This window comes from Hemicordylus capensis, chromosome 3, assembly GCF_027244095.1.
Source record: "Hemicordylus capensis ecotype Gifberg chromosome 3, rHemCap1.1.pri, whole genome shotgun sequence".
Lineage (NCBI taxonomy): Eukaryota > Metazoa > Chordata > Lepidosauria > Squamata > Cordylidae > Hemicordylus > Hemicordylus capensis.
In genome coordinates this window covers 149478169-149496345 of record NC_069659.1, presented here as the reverse complement: position 1 = coordinate 149496345, position 18177 = coordinate 149478169, and the positions used below count along the sequence as shown (strand labels likewise).

Here is an 18177-nt window from a genome sequence, read left to right as displayed (position 1 = left end):
ACATCTAATAATTAAAACTAGCTGACCCCACACAGAGCATCTGTGCGCTATTTGGAGCTGGCTAATTTTTTTGTGCACCTGCTGCCCGCCTCCAAAGGCTGGTGGGGCTTCCATTCAGGCGTTTTCTCAGGGCTCTTGGCTTTCTCTCCTCCCCTAGCTACCGCTTTCTCCTCTCCCCAGCTGCCACTTTCTCTCCCCCTGGCCGTCACTTTATCTTGCCCACCATCACTTTTTCTCCCCTTCCTCTTGCCCACTGCCACTTTTTCTCCTCCTCCTTTCACCCGTTGCTGCTTTTTCTCTCCCTCCTCTCTCCCGCCGCTGCTTTTCTTGCCCTCCACCGCCCGTCGTCCTCCTCAGGGCAGCGGGGCTTCACCTGCTGCCCATCCTCCTCCCCCGCCGCCCGGTACCGTTGCCCGCCGCCCTCTCTCCTCCTCTGGGTGGCAGGGCTTTGCCCGCTGCTCTTTTTGCCTCCTCCTTCCTTTCCCCTTTCTCCCTGGCAGCAGGGGCAGGGCTTGCCACATCCCTATGCATCCCCCTGGTCCATCTACAGGAATTAATTATATAAATGTGTTTCACTTTCAAGACAATATAGATTTGTACATCAACAAGGTTAAATCTTATTTTAAGGATGATAATTGTTTTATTCTCTAGTCAAAATAACTAATTATCATATTTGGCTGTGAATTTGCTTGGGATACTGCCACAGCACTAAAGCACTCAAACACTACTGGTTTAAAAGGTGGGGGGAAGTTTGAAAACCAGCAAGGCCACCCCTTTTTTCTTCTGTACTATCTTATGATTTCATAGACTTTATCAAAAACAAAACAAAACCTTTTTGGCTAAATACACCACACTCTTCCACCTGCAACCAGTCATTATACAATGATAGAGTATCATACTGTTGGTGCAGAATTTGAGCTAGCTGTACTGCCAGCAGTGTTGATTTCCAGTTTGTTGTTGTTTTTAATCCTCTGCAAAGGCCCTTAGTGTTCCTCCTGTAAAGAATGTCAGGTTTGATGGGCAATTGGTTGGTTTTCAGTTAGGCCGCTTGTGTGTGCTTTAGAAATTAGAAATTGGTTGTAATAGGACAGCAAGCTGCTTACACTTTTGAATATGTGACCCACACATATTAAATGTGTGTGTCATGGTTACAGCATATACTCTCATTGCTACCACCCCATTATTGTCAAGCAAATGGGGTCACTATGCCACATGTCAGCACAGTCCTAATTATTTGCTACAGTATAAGATACTTCATTTCTGCAGGCACATAAGTCGCTGCAGCCTGCACGATAGCTGAAATGCCTATAGAATGCTCTGCACACAAATCTCACCATATGTGCCTTGGCTCTCTAGCAGGCTTGGGATGATCACACCCATAAACACTAGGTAAATTTGAAGAGCACATCAGCTTTATATAAGAATTTTGGAGAAAACTAATTCACTAGTACAAGTGTCTTAGATACTTGTACTAGAGAGACAACTATAAATTGATACTAGATCACTATAACTGAAAGAGATGTGATAATAATTGGGGCAGTCTTCATTTAGAAAATAACCTTATTTATATTCTTTCTAGCACAAGAAAGCAAATCAAGGTAGGATTTCCCAGTGATTACTTAAGGTGTACTGGTAGTCTCTTTTCGTACATGTCATATTAGTTTAAATTCCTCATCTGCTCCACCTACAAGTCCCTTTTATTCAAAACAGCATGAAATGAGTTTCAAGGCCATTAAGGTGGATTTTTGTTTGGAGAGAAACAAGCTGGCAGCTGGTCTTATGAGAGGAGTAACATGGCAATGGGGGCCTGCTTTTAATAAGGAATATAAATATACAGCGTTCTTACTCCAGCAACTTTTTCAGAGGTGCTGAATGAATCTAGTGAACTTAACTGTGCATATCTTTGATGTAGTATGCTTTCGTTCATTTGTATTCTTGAGATTTCTGCTAAGACGTAGTAATTTTTAAAAAGATACCTATCTAGGCTAGTTGCTTTTTTTAAGGCAGTGCTAGGCATTGCCAGAGACACGGAGCTGCTGCCTATCTGCATCTAGCTTTCTTTTTCTCTTCCTACTAATAATATTTAGTATAACATAACACATGACATGATGTCATTGTGGTGTGCGCTTCCCCACCCCACCTTGCATCATTGGCTGTTGAGGGTGGGGAAATGCATAGAGCAATGACATTGTATTGTGTTATACTAGACATTATCAGGAGGAGGAGAGTTAACAAGAGACACAGGTTGGCTGCAGCTCCGTCTTTTGTTAACATCCGGTTTTCCACTCAGTGTTAAAATAATTACAGTACTAATATAACAAAACTAATATAAACAAAACTGCATAGATAGAAAATTTGTAAAAATTCAAAGTAAATTTGAGGCAACTAGTCATTGAGGAAATGGGATTTTCTCCTCCCATATTACTCAAAAATGGCTAAAGTGTTTGATTCATTTTTAGATAAAACAGATGGGATTCTCAGATCATGCACTGTTAAGCCTTTCTTTGGAATTTATGCCACTGTGACCAGAGAGCCCAGATGGTGCTTAAATCTGTTGTTTTTTTTAACAACCCTACTTTTTTGATTTTATACCCAAACACATTGAGCAATTCTTAGTCATTAATTACTGATCTAGTTCTGTTTGCTAGTGTGGTAACTTACCAGAATGCACCCCAAAGAGAGGAAGCGATTTGAGAAAAGTCTGGGAAAGTGAACCAAAGCCAGCTAGAAGTTGCTTCACCCAGCAATGCTCTCTTATTGCCATTTCAGCTTTGTAGAATGTGCTAGAATGATGAGAGTCTTAGTTGAACCAGAAAATAGAACACTTAGGTAGCACTTTCATAAGCATTTCTGTTTGTATTCCTGAAACTTACTCATAATCTTTTATGGATTGGAGTGGTAGCAGCAGGTAGAGATGGATGCAGACTGGACCATTGCTTACCACTGAAATGTTTTTAATCTTTCTTTTCTTCTCTAAAAGCCCTATTGAACTTCTTAAGAGTTTGTGTTGTAAATGTTTGACAAATTGAGGTTTGCATTGAGAGGAGCAGGCGTGCAGCTACTATTGAGCATCGGGGGATGCCCTTCCTCAGGCCGTCACCCTGAGCATTTCTGGGGGCTTCCAGTGGCTTTCCCCCACTCCCTCCAATACCTCCAAGGGCCACCAAATGCTCTCCACCCCGCTCCACTCGATCCCTCTGGGGGTTGCTGGACTTGTCCATCCACTCTTCCCCACCAGTGGCCACTAAGGGAAGAATTGACTGCATGACTTCTCTGCTCCTCCCAGCTGAGGCTTTGTTCAAATGCTGGCTGGGTGCTTCTTCTCTGCCTTGCTCGGAGCAGAGAGAGACCTCACCCAAACAGTGCTTGAAGGAAGTGCAGAATGCATGTGGCAGAAGGGAAGCATGGTCCATCTTGCTTATAGTAGCCATGCCCCCTGCCACCATATGCAGGGACATGGCCGGCACATGCTAATGCACGCACACAAGACAAGCAATGGGTAGAAAGGAGCTGCCAGTAATGGGGAGGAGAGTAATGTGTCTTGCACTGGAAAGAATTAAACATTTTTAGAATGATCTCATGCCAGCCCCCAGCAAGTCCCAGGTTGTAGCCTGGAAGGAAAATGAATTGTGCATATTTTTCTGTGTTTCCAAAAGGGAAATCACTACTTTCTCCATGCAAATACAATCTAGTATATGCCTGTGTAGGAAATTCTGCAAAACCTTCCTGCAACTTGCTCATTCAATCCCTTGTTACCTGGCCTCTTCAATTTCCATTTATTACCATTGCCTCTCTGTATGTCCCTACTGTTGAAATTGGGACATTAAGGTCCTTGAAGGAGGAACGTGTCTCTTTTTTTGCTTGTCTTGTTATATATCATGTCATATATCATATCATGTCATATATCATATCGGTAAAGCACACTGTACATTATATATCTCAGTAAACTACCATGAACATCCCTGTAAAATATTGTTGCAGTCAATGTTAGTAATGATGTATTGTCTGTGGAATTAAGGTTTCTGATATGGCACGGTGATACAAATTTTTAAGAGGTTCTGTGTGTATTTTGCTACTTGACACTTGTTTCTGTTGGGTAGACATAATAGTGATTGTGCCTGATCCTCTCTCCCTTGACTGAATGGCATATTTGGGGGGCAGTTGAGTTGAAGCAGATATAGCAATGCAGTGTAAGCAGATATAGTTACTACACAGTAAACACCCATCTACAGACCTAATGCTGTAGAGATAAATTGGAACTTGACTGGTCTTAATGTAATTTTGGAGGGGTATGGAGGGAGACAAGTGTCTGTGTGAAACAAAGGGGGGAATGAAGAAGAAAATGGCAAAGAAGAGGGGTGAAAGAAGTTGCTCTTTGGGCTGGAATCAGCTCCTTACGTGTGTGTGTGTGTGTGTGTGTGTGTGTGTGTGTGTGTGTGTGTGTTTATGAGACAGTTAGTTAGAAATGGAAATCAATCGCTTTTTCTTCCTGATGAATAATTCTGTTTGGGTAAAACCTTGGTTGACATTTCCTAAGAAAAGCTGATATTTAAATGAGTCAGCTGATGCTGCCATGACTGTAGCTTCACTGTATAGTCTAGATAAGACTATTCTTACCAATCTTTTTCTAGTGTAAATTTGTTTAAAAACAGAAAGGTACTTTAAAATCTTGAATAACTAATAATCCTCTGCATGTATGTCACTGAAACAATAATAATAATCACAACAGCTGGCAGTTGAATAGAATTTTGCTTCTTTTTCAGTTAATTTAAGGGGTGAGCTACATCTTCACAGGATCCACATAGGGCCAGTTCAGATGGTACTTTTTATGTGTGATTAGATTTCTCTATTCATGTACAAATGATAATCTGAATGGGAAACCATACATTATCTACCCTGGATTTAAACACGAGATGTAATTGTAGCATTTAGAATGTGGGGTTGTCACTATCATGTGATTCAATGATCATCTGAATTCCAGTGTGGTGTCCCCCCCACAACTGAAACAGACCTTAGAAGAACAGGGGGAGGGGAAAAGGATACCATGGGGACATACACCTCCGCAGCAGTACCCCCAAGGCCGCCAGACTTAGCAGTGAGTGTTTTCTCTCTCTTTAGAACCCCAAACTAGCTCAAATTCGAGCCAAGCTGGCAGGTTTGTTTGGGCGGCACAAAACTGAACATGCCCGGTTCGGTTTGAGTCCAGTTCAGACTTGAACCGAACCAGACAAACCATTTTTGTGCACACCCCTAGTGCACCCTGAGATCTCCAAACATGCCTATTTAATTTGTGTACTTCAAGCTAGTAGGCAGGTCAGCATGTCTCTGTAGAAGAGCGAAAGCTCTTAGTTTTGCCTTGGACAAGAATTGCATCTCAACAGCTGATCACTGTGTAAGCCTCTATCCTTTTATGTACTTATATCGATGGAAAGGTGTTGTGTTTGAAGCAGGAAATACAACAAAGGAAGCTTGGGAACCATTGAGAGGGGAGTGATAGCACCGCATCTCTGAAAGGAAGGTACAATAGGATTCTAAACATGTGATTAGAAGAAAACACTGCCATTTTGGTCTTTTCATCTAAATCTGTTTTCCAAGTGGGTAAAAAAAATCACAGATATACTAAACACACGTTTAAAAGTATCATCTGGACTGGTCCATAGAGTAGGGGGCATATCATGTACTGCTACTTGCCATGTGAAATCTTTGTATTGCATGGAGAGTCTCAACGCCATATATAGTGTTGCTATGGAGACTCTCTACAGAATATTTTATGTGTTTATTTTGGAGACATTATTCTCTGCCTTTCAGCTGAATTAGCATCAAGGCAGCTTAAAGTCTGGATATGGAGGATCCAGCTGTTAGCCAGCACTGTATGTTGTGTCACTGCCTGAAGAAGCCACTATGTGGTGGCCTCCAAACCGGGGGCTATAATAACATGTAGATTAGGGATCAGTATTGAAGGCTTCATTGCTAAAACCAGCCCTTTAGGAGTACTAGCCTGCTCCCTAACTATTGTGTCTGGATCAGGCCTTCGTGCTAAACCATGATTTAGCACTCTGTGCACTACTCCTGTCATGCATGCGAGAGGATGAGAAGGCAGGAGAGTCCACTCATCTGTGGCTCTGTTAGGCTTGTTCACATGGTGCTAAACCGTGTTTAGCATTACATCTAAAGAAGGTGTGTGTAGAAGTAGCTGTGGCAGTGAGGCTTTGGCAGTCTACTTTGGGTCTTTGCGCTTTTGGAAAACCAGATGCTGTTCAAGGGCATACATTAAACTTCAGTTGAGAATGAATGATTGCAGGTTTCTTATTTTATCCAGTAAGAGATAACTGCATCAATATGGAAAAATCTCCATCTTGCTAGCTACAGTGATGCTTGTCTCTTCTGTGCTGCCATATTAGAAGTAAGAATGGGGACTATAAGGTATTACTTTTACATGCATTCATTTATAGTTTTAGTATACCTAACCTCAGATCTCATACCCCAGAAAGGATTGTTGTGCCCCAGAGGACTCCATACTGATATGCTTCCAATCCCAGTACAGATGATAGTGGGTTACTGGTATGCCATATGGATTCCCAGCACCAACTTGCAGTGCATTGTGGATCTCTTTTTTTGGAGAGGAGAGCTGGTCTTGTGGTGGCAAGCATGACTTGTCCCCCTTAGTTATGCAGGGTCCACCCTGGTTGCATATGAATGGGAGACAAGAAGTATGAGCACTGTAAGACATTCCCCTCAGGGGATGGGGCCGCTCTGGGAAGAGCAGAAGGTTTCAAGTTCCCTCCCTGGCTTCTCCAAGATAGGGCTGAGAGAGATTCCTGTCTGTAACCTTGTAGAAGCTGCTGCCAGTCTGTGAAGACAATATTGAGCTAGATAGACCAATGGTCTGACTCAGTATATGGCAGTTTCCTATGTTCCTATATTGGATTTCCTGGGACGGTTGAGCAGTAATAGCACAGTCCTATGGGAAAAGATGATGACATGCCCTAGGAGTCCAGTATTTTACTCTGGTGATTGCTTCAGTCACTCACATCCATTGTTCCATGTAGTCTGGAAGTAGTTTTCTTTACCAAAGTCTAGTGTGGTAAAAAATAACACCTTCCTCTGTTGTTCTACTAATGGTGGACTTTTTCGTTTTCTTTAATGCCACCCACACCTTCCTATGTTGCTCTCTTCAGGATGCTGCGATAATCTGTGAAAGAAAACAATTTTATCATGAGTTGATTTTTAAGCCATTCCATAATGAGTTTCCAAGTGGTTTTTGGCTATAGATATTAAAGCTTGTGTATTTGCAATTTCTTTGGCAAACTGCCTTTAGGAGAGAGGATATAGTGTTTTCTTGGTACTTTGCCCAAAGTAATTTTGCAAAAATACTGTGACTGCATTTTAGTATATGTTATTTGTTTGAGACTAGTCATTGTAATGGCATTTGATCACATTCACTTGATGGTGGTTTATCATGTTTTCATGCTATATATCTACTCCAACATCACAGCATAATTTTAATGGCTACTGTTTTACTTCTACATAAAATATTTTATGGCCTTCTTTTGTGCAGTAGCCATCAGGTTTCAATCATCATTGCTCCACAGAGAAGGGGGAAAGTTGGATGAAGAACTATCAAAAATCCTTAACTACATAACTTTTTATTTCGGGTCAACTTCCCATAAAAGATATTAAATGTATTTTGCGGTTTATTCAGCACATTAGCAATTTTAGAAGGTTTACACTGTTTTTGGAAAAGCATATGAAACTGAGAAGTTAATTCACATAAGATGTTTTACCTTTGGAGTACTTTTCCATTGTAAATGTACTGCTAACATTTTACACGCTATGTTGATAACTCTTTTTAAAAAGTTACCACTCCTTTACAATGTAAAGTGTACAATGTACACTCACTTGTAAATGACATGATTGCTTGGATGTGTTTTTTCCATCACAGTGTTGCAAGAAAATTGACCTTGCATCTATATCATATATATGAACTAGATGATCACTGCAATACTAATTATAAAATGAATATGAGATATCAATTAATTATTAATTTCTTTAATTGATTATTTTTTTCAGAAATTCTACCTATGTCCTGTATACTAGTGAAGAAAAGATGATGCTACCATTGTCTGTGGTGATATCTATTTAGTATCTTACATTTATAGCCATGGTACTCTATAAATACTGGTTATTTATTTAGATATTTCCCAAGGCCTCGTCTTGGAAACAAGAAGAAAAAATCAGATACTTTTTTGAGTGATTTTGAGACTAAGAATTATCCTTGTTCTCTCCCCACCCCTTTTACTTACCAGTCCCTACGCATGGCCAATGGCACTTCTATTCCCTATCTTGGATAAAAAGATGTACCACAAGCAAACAAAACCTGCCTAAAACCCCCCAAAATGACCATGCCCTCCCCTTTACTGCAATATGGAAGTTAAGTTTAGGGAAAAAAAGTTTCTCATGTGTCTTTTCAGACAAGACTATTAAATAATAAGAGAGGAGAAAATGCTCGCCCTGGGGGACCAATAATAAAAAGGTAGCGGGTGGTGGGGGAGAGTTGTTTAACAGGAAGGTGAGAGTGATGCCAGCAAAGTTCTCCAAATGGAGAACAATGTTTGAAACTGGAAGGGTCATTTCTTCCTTGAAGTGAGCCTTTCCAAGCTCCCATAATTTTTCTCCAGTCATTAATTCAGAAATTTTCATTGGCATCACTAATGGAATTATCCCATTTCTTAAAATAGGATTGTTCTTAAAATAGTCCTAATTGTTTTCTCTGGTATTAAGGCTATATGCTCACTCATTTATTCCTGAGAATTCAGACTATGATTCTTTCAAATTGTCGAGACTATGATTCTTTCAAATAGTTGCATTTCCTTTCCTTTTTTCAATTAATTTCTGCACACTCCTAGTTTGAAGTTACATTGCCTCATGTAATTTTGATATTTAATATATTATTTACATAATAATTAAATATATTGATTATTTAATATATTATTTACGTAATTCATATAATAAATGAGAACATTCATGATTAATTCTAACTTCCATCAACATAATAATAAAACCGATTATATAATTTATAATTTCTGAACTGGAACCTAGAAAGTCTCACTGTAGTTCGTTTCAAGACAGAATTTGGTGAAACGGTCAGTGGGCTGAAGAAATGGAAGAGAAATCCTTGCCATTTCACAAACATTAAAATATGTAGCATGTAAAGCTTTGCACCTACCCCCTACCCCTATGCTGGGAATGTACACACTGGCTGATATCCAGACTAACCCTGCTCTGACTTTCCAAGTTTTTTGTCAGACAAGGGCCTCTACTGATTGCAAGGAGTATTGGGTGGAGTGTTGGGTGTGTTCTATGGCAGTTTCCCAATTCACACAAAATGACTGTGAAGTCTAACAGGCCTGGCCTGTGCCCCATACCACCTATGCATGCACCCTGGAATCTGCTTGGTTCTCTGATAGAGATGCAGAGGCTTTTTAGCAAAAGAAAGCTCTCCTGAAGATATAAAGTTTGCAAATCACTGGTATATAACAATCCTGTCTGCACATATACCTCTGTCTTCATTCCTTGTAAGGATGCTATTCGCTGAATTTTAACTAGAGTTTTAGGTCACCTAGACAGTATTTTTTAATTTTCCAACCATTCAGAAAATCATTGTGCTTCTGAACAATATATTTTGGTTTCTAAAGTATTTCTTAAGTTCTCATTTGAAAAGTTTAATTAAGAGGAAAACTTTGACATATTGCTGCGAGGATTAGATTGCATCCCTAAAGGTGAGATAAAAGGCATTTTAATTCTAATCTAATTCACACCAATTAAAAGATGCAAAAGAATTTACACCAGTCAATTGTTAATTATGCATCACTTTACCTTTCCTGTGACAAAAAAAAGCAAATCATGTTCTGTTTTGTTGATGATGTCTACACATGATTACTCACAAATAAATCATTGTGGGGGAACAAGCCCTCCCCCCCCGCCCCAACTTCTGAAGAGATCCTTGGTGTGCTTTGAATTTGAAGGATGCACACCATAGTGTACCTCCTCAGAGGCCAGTTCCTCTCCCCAAATCCTTTGAATGATGAAAAGTTCCCCCTTGCCTCTTAAGGAATAGTTTGTTAAGGAAATTGACTTCATGGTGTGACACAGAGCGTACTCCTTCTCCCTTTGGGTCTCAGGCTGAAAAGAAGCAATTGGAAAACTACCTGCTTCCTTTCCACTTTTTCAATAGCCAGCTCTGCCGAGGTGAAAGTTTACTGTTCTCTAATGGCAAAGGTGTTCCCTAGTAACATGCAGGGATTATACATGGGCTGCCACAAAGTGGTAAGACTCTTCCAATCCTGATATTCTTCTGCAAAGGTAAAGTGTCTGCATTGCTTTCTCTACCATGTAGGCTCTAGGGAGAGAGCCAGCGTGGTGTAGTGGTTAGAGTGCTGGACTAGGACCGGGGAGACCCTAATTCAACTCCCCATTCAGCCATGATACTAGCTGGGTGACTCTGGGCCAGTCACTTCTCTCTCAGACTAACCTACTTCACAGGATTGTTGTGAGGAGAAACTTAAGTATGTAAGTTTCCTCTGGGCTCCTTGGAGGAAGAGCGGGATAAAAAATGTAAAATAATAATAATAATTATTATTATTATTAATAGGGATAGCCACACAAAGAACAATTTGTTATGGGACGGCTAACAAAGTTTATTATTATAATTATATGTGGACCTTCCACTTTGAAAATATATGTATGCAAATAAAAAACCAGAAAACAAGGGGGAAAGGACAAGGTAAGTTGTTAGGGCTAATCTTTTCTGAGGTTTTATTTATGGCTGGCTAGGGGTTTGTTTTTGACAGGACAGTTTAAGTTGTGCCTAGAGAGACAATGGGTGGGGTTTATCTGCAGGTGAGTCACACAACTTTCGGGAGAGGCCACATTCCTGAGGTAGCTCAGTTTGGAAGCAGCTCTTGAAAAGACAAGGCTCAGACCAGGGTAGCTTTGGTACCCAGAGCTTTGTGAACAGGAGTTTGCTAACAGATATCAAAGGAGTTTTCCATGGAGTTTAGCAGGGAAGTGTGTGGAGAACACCACAAGTGGTTCCCCTTAGGGATGTGCACGGAACTGGCTGGCCCGGTTGGGTTCAAGGCTGGCCCGGCCTCAAACCAAACCGGGCAGTTTGGTCTGGCACCCCCTCGAAACCTACCCACCCCCAGTTTGGTTCCCCACCATACCATCTCCAGGAACTCCCCCGAGAGGAGTACAAGGTAAACAAATTTAAGACCGCTAACCCCCCGAACTTTGGGTGTGTGTGTCTGAGTTCGGACCGAACCGGGGTGGTGGTGTTTCGGTTTGACCCTGAACTGTTGAACCCCCGAACTGAACTCCTGAACTGGTTCACATATCCCTAGTCCCCCTTTATCATAAAGGAGACACCGAGCACAAGGAGAAGGTGAGTACTACCCCACTTTTGTAATTTGCTTGGAGGACAGATCTTAAAACATTTAATTAGCTGACAGTTGCCTGAGGGGCAGAAGTCATGGGTGTGCCCTCGGTGCAAAGAGCTCCTGGCTCTCAGGGGACAGGTTTGTTCCCTCAAAGCCAAGGTGACTGAGCTGGAGAAACTCCGGGAGGCAAAGAGGTATGTGGATGTGACCCTCAGGAATGTGGTAGAGGCATCCTGCTCCACTGCTGACAGCTCCTCTGCTGTCATGGAGGTCGTCAGTCTAAGGAAGAATGGAATGCTTGAGTGATGAGCCCCCTGCTTGAGTGATGAGCCCATATTCTCTCGCATAGAGGATATTCCTCTGAAGGTTGAGGGCCACCTAATAATGGGTGATTCAGTTATTAAAGGCATACAGAAATTGGTTTGTGCCCCATGTGTAAGCAGCACACTGATTTGCCTGCCTGGTGTTAAGGTTTGTGGATGTCGCGCAGCATCTAGATAGGCAGTGCTGGGGAGGAGTCGGCTGTCATGGTGCACGTCAGCACCAATGATGTTGGGAAATGCAGTCGGAAGGTCGTGGAAGCCAAATGTAGGCTGCTAGATAGCAGACTGAAGTCCAGGACCCCCTGAGTAGCAGTCTCTGAAGTGCTACCTGTTCCACGCACAGGGCCAGCAAGACAGGCAAAACTGAAGGGTATCAATGTGTGGATGATGGGTATCAACTGAGGAGTATCAATGCGTGGTACTGGGAGTAGGGGTTTAGATGTGTTAGGCACTGGGACACATTTTGGGACAAGCAAAGAAATCGACTTGACGACACACTACCTTTTCTTTAAAACCTGTACAAAAGGGACAGGCTCCACTTGAACCAAGATGGAATCAAACTGCTGGCACTTTCAATGAAAAAGGTCACAGAGCAGCTTTCAAAATGACACCTGGGGGATTGCTGACAGGAACTGGGTGGTATCTGGTTCCACAAGCAAAATCCCCTAAGGTGCAAGGGTGCAAACATTTCAGATAAACCAGAAGGGAACAGAGTAGAATCAGGAGTAAAGTAGATGGAAGCACATGACAGATGGTCAAAAAGGTCAAATGACACTAAGGGAGATAGTTTATGCCAGCACCAGATAAGAGATTTGGTGTATAGGTGTATAGATCTTGCTTGCTGCTCCCCTCCATGTGGTGCCAAAACAGTGTACAAACCTCAGTTTGTGCACATCTAATGTGTTACTAGGGATGTGCTATTGCCCTCCAAATCAAAATGCTGAGAGTGACCTGGAGTTGGAGAAACAAATCAGAGAGGCATCAAAGAGAGATAGAGCTGTAATAATGGGTGACTTCAATTACCTTCAAAGCTATTGGGCAAATTCACGTGTTGCACCAATTATCCTAATGACCACCAGGGGCATTGGGAGTAGAGATAGTGAGTAAGGGTCTCCCTGACTGTTCTATATGTCTCTACTCTATGACCCCTGATCTGACTCTTCCGCACTTCCTGTGCTGAGTCACAGTACTTCCTTTCCTCCTAGAGAGCAGATGGAAACATCTCTCTCTCTCTCCTTACCTATCCATTATGTAGTCCTTTAGATTAGGTTTAGGTCTTTCCTATCCAAGTGTATTTAACCCATAAATATTTAGTATTTAGTTCTACAAGGATCTCCATGTGTTTTCTCTGAGTAGCTACAAAGCCATCCTCTGTAGGTAACTGGAGTGTGTGCTCATTCCTTAGTGCTCTGCTGTTTTACATATTGAGGGTAAAAATTAACAACCTCTAACAATAGTCAATGCGGTTAAATGTAAGCAAATGTAAAATCACAATTATTATTATTTATTGATTTGATTTAATTTGATTTGATTTGTATACCGCCCTTCCAAAATGGCTCAAGGCAGTTTACAATTAAAACAAGCCACTAAAACAGTAAAAAGCTAAAACAAATTAAAAAAAAACAATATAACAATTAACAATTTAAAAACATTTTAAAACAGCAGTTAAACAATTACAGTGATTAAAATCCCGAAATCAGGTTTTTAATTTAAAAATAAACTAGATATTAAAACCCGCAAAATTTAGGAAGCTGAGAAAGCTTGGGTGAAAAGATGGGTTTTCAGGTGTTTTTTGAAAATTGCCAGAGATGGGGAGGATCGTATCTCAGCAGGGAGCACATTCCACAATCTCGGGGCAGTGACCGAGAAGGCCCGTCTCTGTGTAGCTACCAAACAAGTTGGCAGTAGCTGGAGACCAGGGGTGTATCTATTATAGGGCAGGTAGGGCATGTGCCCCGGGCGCCACTCAAAGGGGGGCGCCATTTTTAAAAATTATTTTTTAAAAAATGGCTCCCAAAAACAAAATGGCCACCATGAATGCTCAAATGGCCTCTTTGAGGCCCTAGGCCATGCCAGGCCTTGTAGAGGCCATTTGAGCATGCACGGTGGCCATTTTGTTTTCAGCGGCCATTTAAAAAAACAACAACATTATTTTAAAAAATGGCCACCACACATGCTCAAATGGTCCCTGTGAGGCCCTAGAGGCCAGCGGAGGGAGGGGGAACCTTTGCAGACACCCCCCCGAGCCTTTAGGAAGCCCCCCAAAGGGGCTACAGGTTAAAAAAATTATATTAATTTTTTTTTAATATGTCACTGTACACATATTCAGTTGGCACTATGTACAGAGAATCAGGGCTTGTGAATACTGAGCTGAAGCTTATGAGCTAGGATTGTATTCATTTGCTCTTACTTTGCTTCTTGTGATAAGTGAGTTAAATGTGATGTCTTCATAATATGGCTATTAATGGTGAGTTTGTCTTTGAATCAGTGTGAAATCCTTAGTATTAAGGCCCACTGGGAGTTTCTTGCTCTCTTTCTCTCATTTTAACTGTCAAATACTAGAATATATTCCAAGCAGTGACATAGTTTACTCTGTATATCCTTTAATTATTTTCAGAGTATCTGGGAAAAGTCAAATTCTCCATTTATTTTTAAAACTTATATAATAGTGATGCTACAATGCCTAGTAGAAAATTAGACAGGCACTTCTGTTTAGTTTTCCAAGTACACCTCCACATAGTATTTGGGTATTTCATGAGCCCCAGCATACTGAAATTTGTAGTTTTCCAGCATTTTCTTGGTCTGGCTACATCCACTGCAAAATAGTTTTTGAAATATTAAAAGATTAACGAGCTTGACTTGTATTTTTGACCTGATATTATGGTAAAGTTATCTGAAAGATGGGTGTCAGATGTTTGGACAGGGGGGTGCAATTTCATTGCTTGCATTAGGTGCTATTTTCCCTAGATATGCCTCTGCTGGCGATGGACCTCCTCAGATGATCTCAGTGGGTGGTGGGGCTCATAATGAAGAAGACACTCTCTTTAGAAGGACATTGTAGAACTGGGAAAGCTGCCGAAGATTGCAAGCAAAATGATCAGGGGCCTGGAGCACCTTCCTTATGAGCAAGGCTACAGCATCTGGGTCGGGGGTGGATCCAGGGGGTGTGCAAGGTTGCAGTTGCACCCCCTATGAATTTGTGTTGACTCTCCTGGAGATTGGCAGTAGAAGAGAGTTTTTTTGTGTGTTTTTTTAAAGGTTAACTTTTCTCCTGCCATCTCCAAGCCTTATTGATTTTCCTGGAGTCTTCTGCTGTTCCCCGCTTGGAATTTGTGTGTAGTTGCAGAGCCAAGGAAGCTGGCTGTTGGGCTGGTGGTCTCTCCCTCCAAGAAGGAAAGTAAAACATTTTGTAAAAAACAACCCTTTGCTGTCTGTTTTCTTTTTGTGTGATTTGTTCCCCTTTGTCAAGCTACCGTGTTTCTTTCTCCCCCCACCCACCATGAACCGTGTGTGTGTGTGTACATGTGAGAAAAGTCCCACCCCGTGTGTGTGAGAGAGTGACTTTTAAGCTTTAAAAAAAGAAATCATTTTCAAAGCATGCCAAAACTGTTCTAGTACAAATTTGTAAGAGAAACCCTCCACATCCCAACAGTATACCTTCTTGTGAAGAAATTAGTCAATACAAAAGTATTGAAAACTTTTTAAAGAATGGGGTGTGGGTTTGATGCTCTGACAAAATGTATCTGTTCTTGTTCCTGAAGATACACGGCTTATAGCTCTAATCTGGTCTCTGTGTGTGGGTTTATTTCTCCCCCCCCCCGCACTGTTATTTTACACACACACACACACACACACACACACACAACTTTTTAAGCAACAGAGCTCTCTCAAGATGGCTTAAATAGCAAAATATGAGAAAATGGTTCTCTCTTAAAATGTTTCCCCTCGTAATCATTAATGTTTTGTTTTATTTTGCTTTGTGCTTGTAATAGTAGTTTATATATAAATAACTTACATATTATCTTTTTAATAAGCTGGTAATGGACTAAAATACTCCAACTTCTTGAAATTAGCCTCACAAATTGCTAAAATGAACATTAAGCATTTCCCCTACCTCACCAAAAGTCTGGTTTTTGTATCCTTGCTTCAAAATAAGGCTTTACAAATCAGATCAAATAAACTCATTTTAAAAACTCCCTTGCCCATTGAATGATTGGTTGTCTTTAAATTCTGCAAAATTGGGGTAACTCCATATATGACATTCTGCTGTCCTAATTGAAATCAAATTGGTGGCTTTTCTTTCTGTAGTGTATAAACACACACTATACACTGTATATATACTGTAGTATATAGACATACACTATAGTTGCATATGATTTTAAGCTTAAATGAAATGTAGTCAATAGAGATCAAACTGTATTGCTTGCTTCTGAGTTTACATGCTTAGGATTGGAGTGCATTTGGCTAAAAGTATATTTATACTAAAATATATAACTGATCCCTGCAATCGGGCTCTGTACCGGAGGACTAGAAAGTAGCAAATGTAATATTAATTTTCAAAAACGGATCCGGGGCGATCTGGAAAATTACAGGCCGGTTAGCTTAATGTCTGTTCCAGGCAAATTGATGGAAAGCATCCTCAAGGATAAAATTCTAAAGCACCTGGAAGAACAGGCCCTGCTGGGCAGGGGCGTAACAAGGCTGGAGTGGGCCCAGAGACAAAATTTTAAAATGGGCCCCTCGCTGATACACACTTCACAATATATAGTCATGTGTCTTGCCTCGGGGGGGGCCTCGAGGCGTGGGGGCCCCCAGGCAGATGCCTCCCCTTGCCTAATAGTAGTTATGCCCCTGCTGCTGGGAGTGAACCAGCATGGCTTCCTCAAAGGTAATCTTGCCACACCAACCTTTTGGAGTTCTTTGAGACTGTCAACAAGTGTGTGGATCAAGGTGATCCAGTTGACATAGTATACCTGGACTTCCAAAAAGCTTTTGACAGAGTTCCTCATCATTGACTCCTGAGGAAACTTAGCTGTCATGGGATAAGGGGACAAGTACATGTGTGGATTGCTACTGACTGAAAGACAGGAAACAGAGGGTAGGTATAAATTGAGAGTTTTCAGAATGGAGGGAAGTAAGAAGTGGGCTCCCCCGGGGATCTGTACTGGGACCGGTGCTTTTTAATTTATTAATAAATGATCTAGAAGCAGGGATAAACAGCGAGGTGGCCAAATTTGCAGATGATACCAAACTCTTTCGGGTAGTGAAATCCAAAACTGACTGTGAGGAGATCCAGAAGGATCTCTCCAAACTGGGGAAGTGGGCGACAAAATGGCAAATGTGGTTCAATGTTGGCAAGTGTAAGGTGATGCACATTGGGACGAAGAACCCCAACTTCCAAGTATATGCTGATGGGATCTGAGCTGTCGGTGACTCACCAGGAGAGGGATCTTGGGGTCATGGTAGACAGCTCATTGAAAGTGTCGACTCAATGTGTGGCAGGTGTGAAAAAGGACAATTCCATGCTAGGGATCATTAGGAAGGGGATTGAAAATAAAACAGCTAATATTATAATGCCATTATACAAAACTGGTGCAGCCACACCTGGAGTACTACGTACAATTCTGGTCGCCATATCTAAAAAAGGATATTGTAAAACTGGAAAAGGTGCAGAAGAGGGCAAGCAAGATGATCAGGGGCCTAGAGCACCTTCCTTGTGGCAAGGCTACAACACCTGGGGCTATTTAGTTTAGAAAAAAGACGACTGTGGGGAGACATGATAGAGGTCTATAAAATCATGCATGATGTGGAGAAAGTGGATATTCTTCTCCCTCTCACATAACACTAGAACCAGGGGTCATCCCATGAAATTGATTGCCAGGAAAGCTACATAAGAACAGCCCTGCTGGATCAGGACCAAGGCCCATCTCCAGCATCCTGTTTCACACAGTGGCCCACCAGATGCTGCTGGAAGCCACAGGCAGGAGAATCTAGGACCAACAAACAGAAGTTCTTTTTCACACAACGCATAATCAAATTGTGGAATTATCTGCCATGAGATGTGGTGACAGCCAACAACCTGGATGGCTTTAAGAGCGGTTTGGATAATTTCATAGAGCAGACGTCTGTCATGGGCTACTAGTTGGAGGGCTAAAGGCCACCTCCAGCCTCAAAGGCAGGATGCCTCTGAGTACCAGTTGCAGGGGAGTAACAGCAGGAAAGAGGGCATGCCCTCAACACCTGTCTGTGGCTTCCAGCGGCATCTGATGGGCCACTGTGTGAAACAGGATGCTCGACTAGATGGGCCTTGGTTCTGATCCAGCAGGGCTGTTCTTGTGTTCTATTAGATGATGATGATGATGATGATGATGATGATGATGATGATGACACACATCCTGTTATTCCTCCAAAGAGGT

At 41.6% G+C, this 18177-nt stretch overlaps 1 protein-coding gene and 1 long non-coding RNA gene across 2 annotated transcripts in view; one reads left to right on the top strand and one right to left on the bottom strand.

Annotated features, from left to right (window-relative positions):
• Window positions 1-18177, top strand: part of CLYBL (citramalyl-CoA lyase) — a 330208-nt gene that overhangs the window by 66110 nt on the left and 245921 nt on the right. The gene's annotated exons all lie outside the window — the stretch shown is intronic.
• LOC128348963 (uncharacterized) overlaps window positions 1-18177 on the bottom strand; it is a 35581-nt gene that overhangs the window by 549 nt on the left and 16855 nt on the right. Inside the window, exons 2-3 of the long non-coding RNA XR_008318454.1 lie at window positions 7032-7192; window positions 2662-2783 (exon numbers count right to left, since the gene is read on the bottom strand). This is a non-coding gene — a long non-coding RNA (uncharacterized LOC128348963). The remainder of the gene's footprint in view (window positions 1-2661; window positions 2784-7031; window positions 7193-18177) is intronic.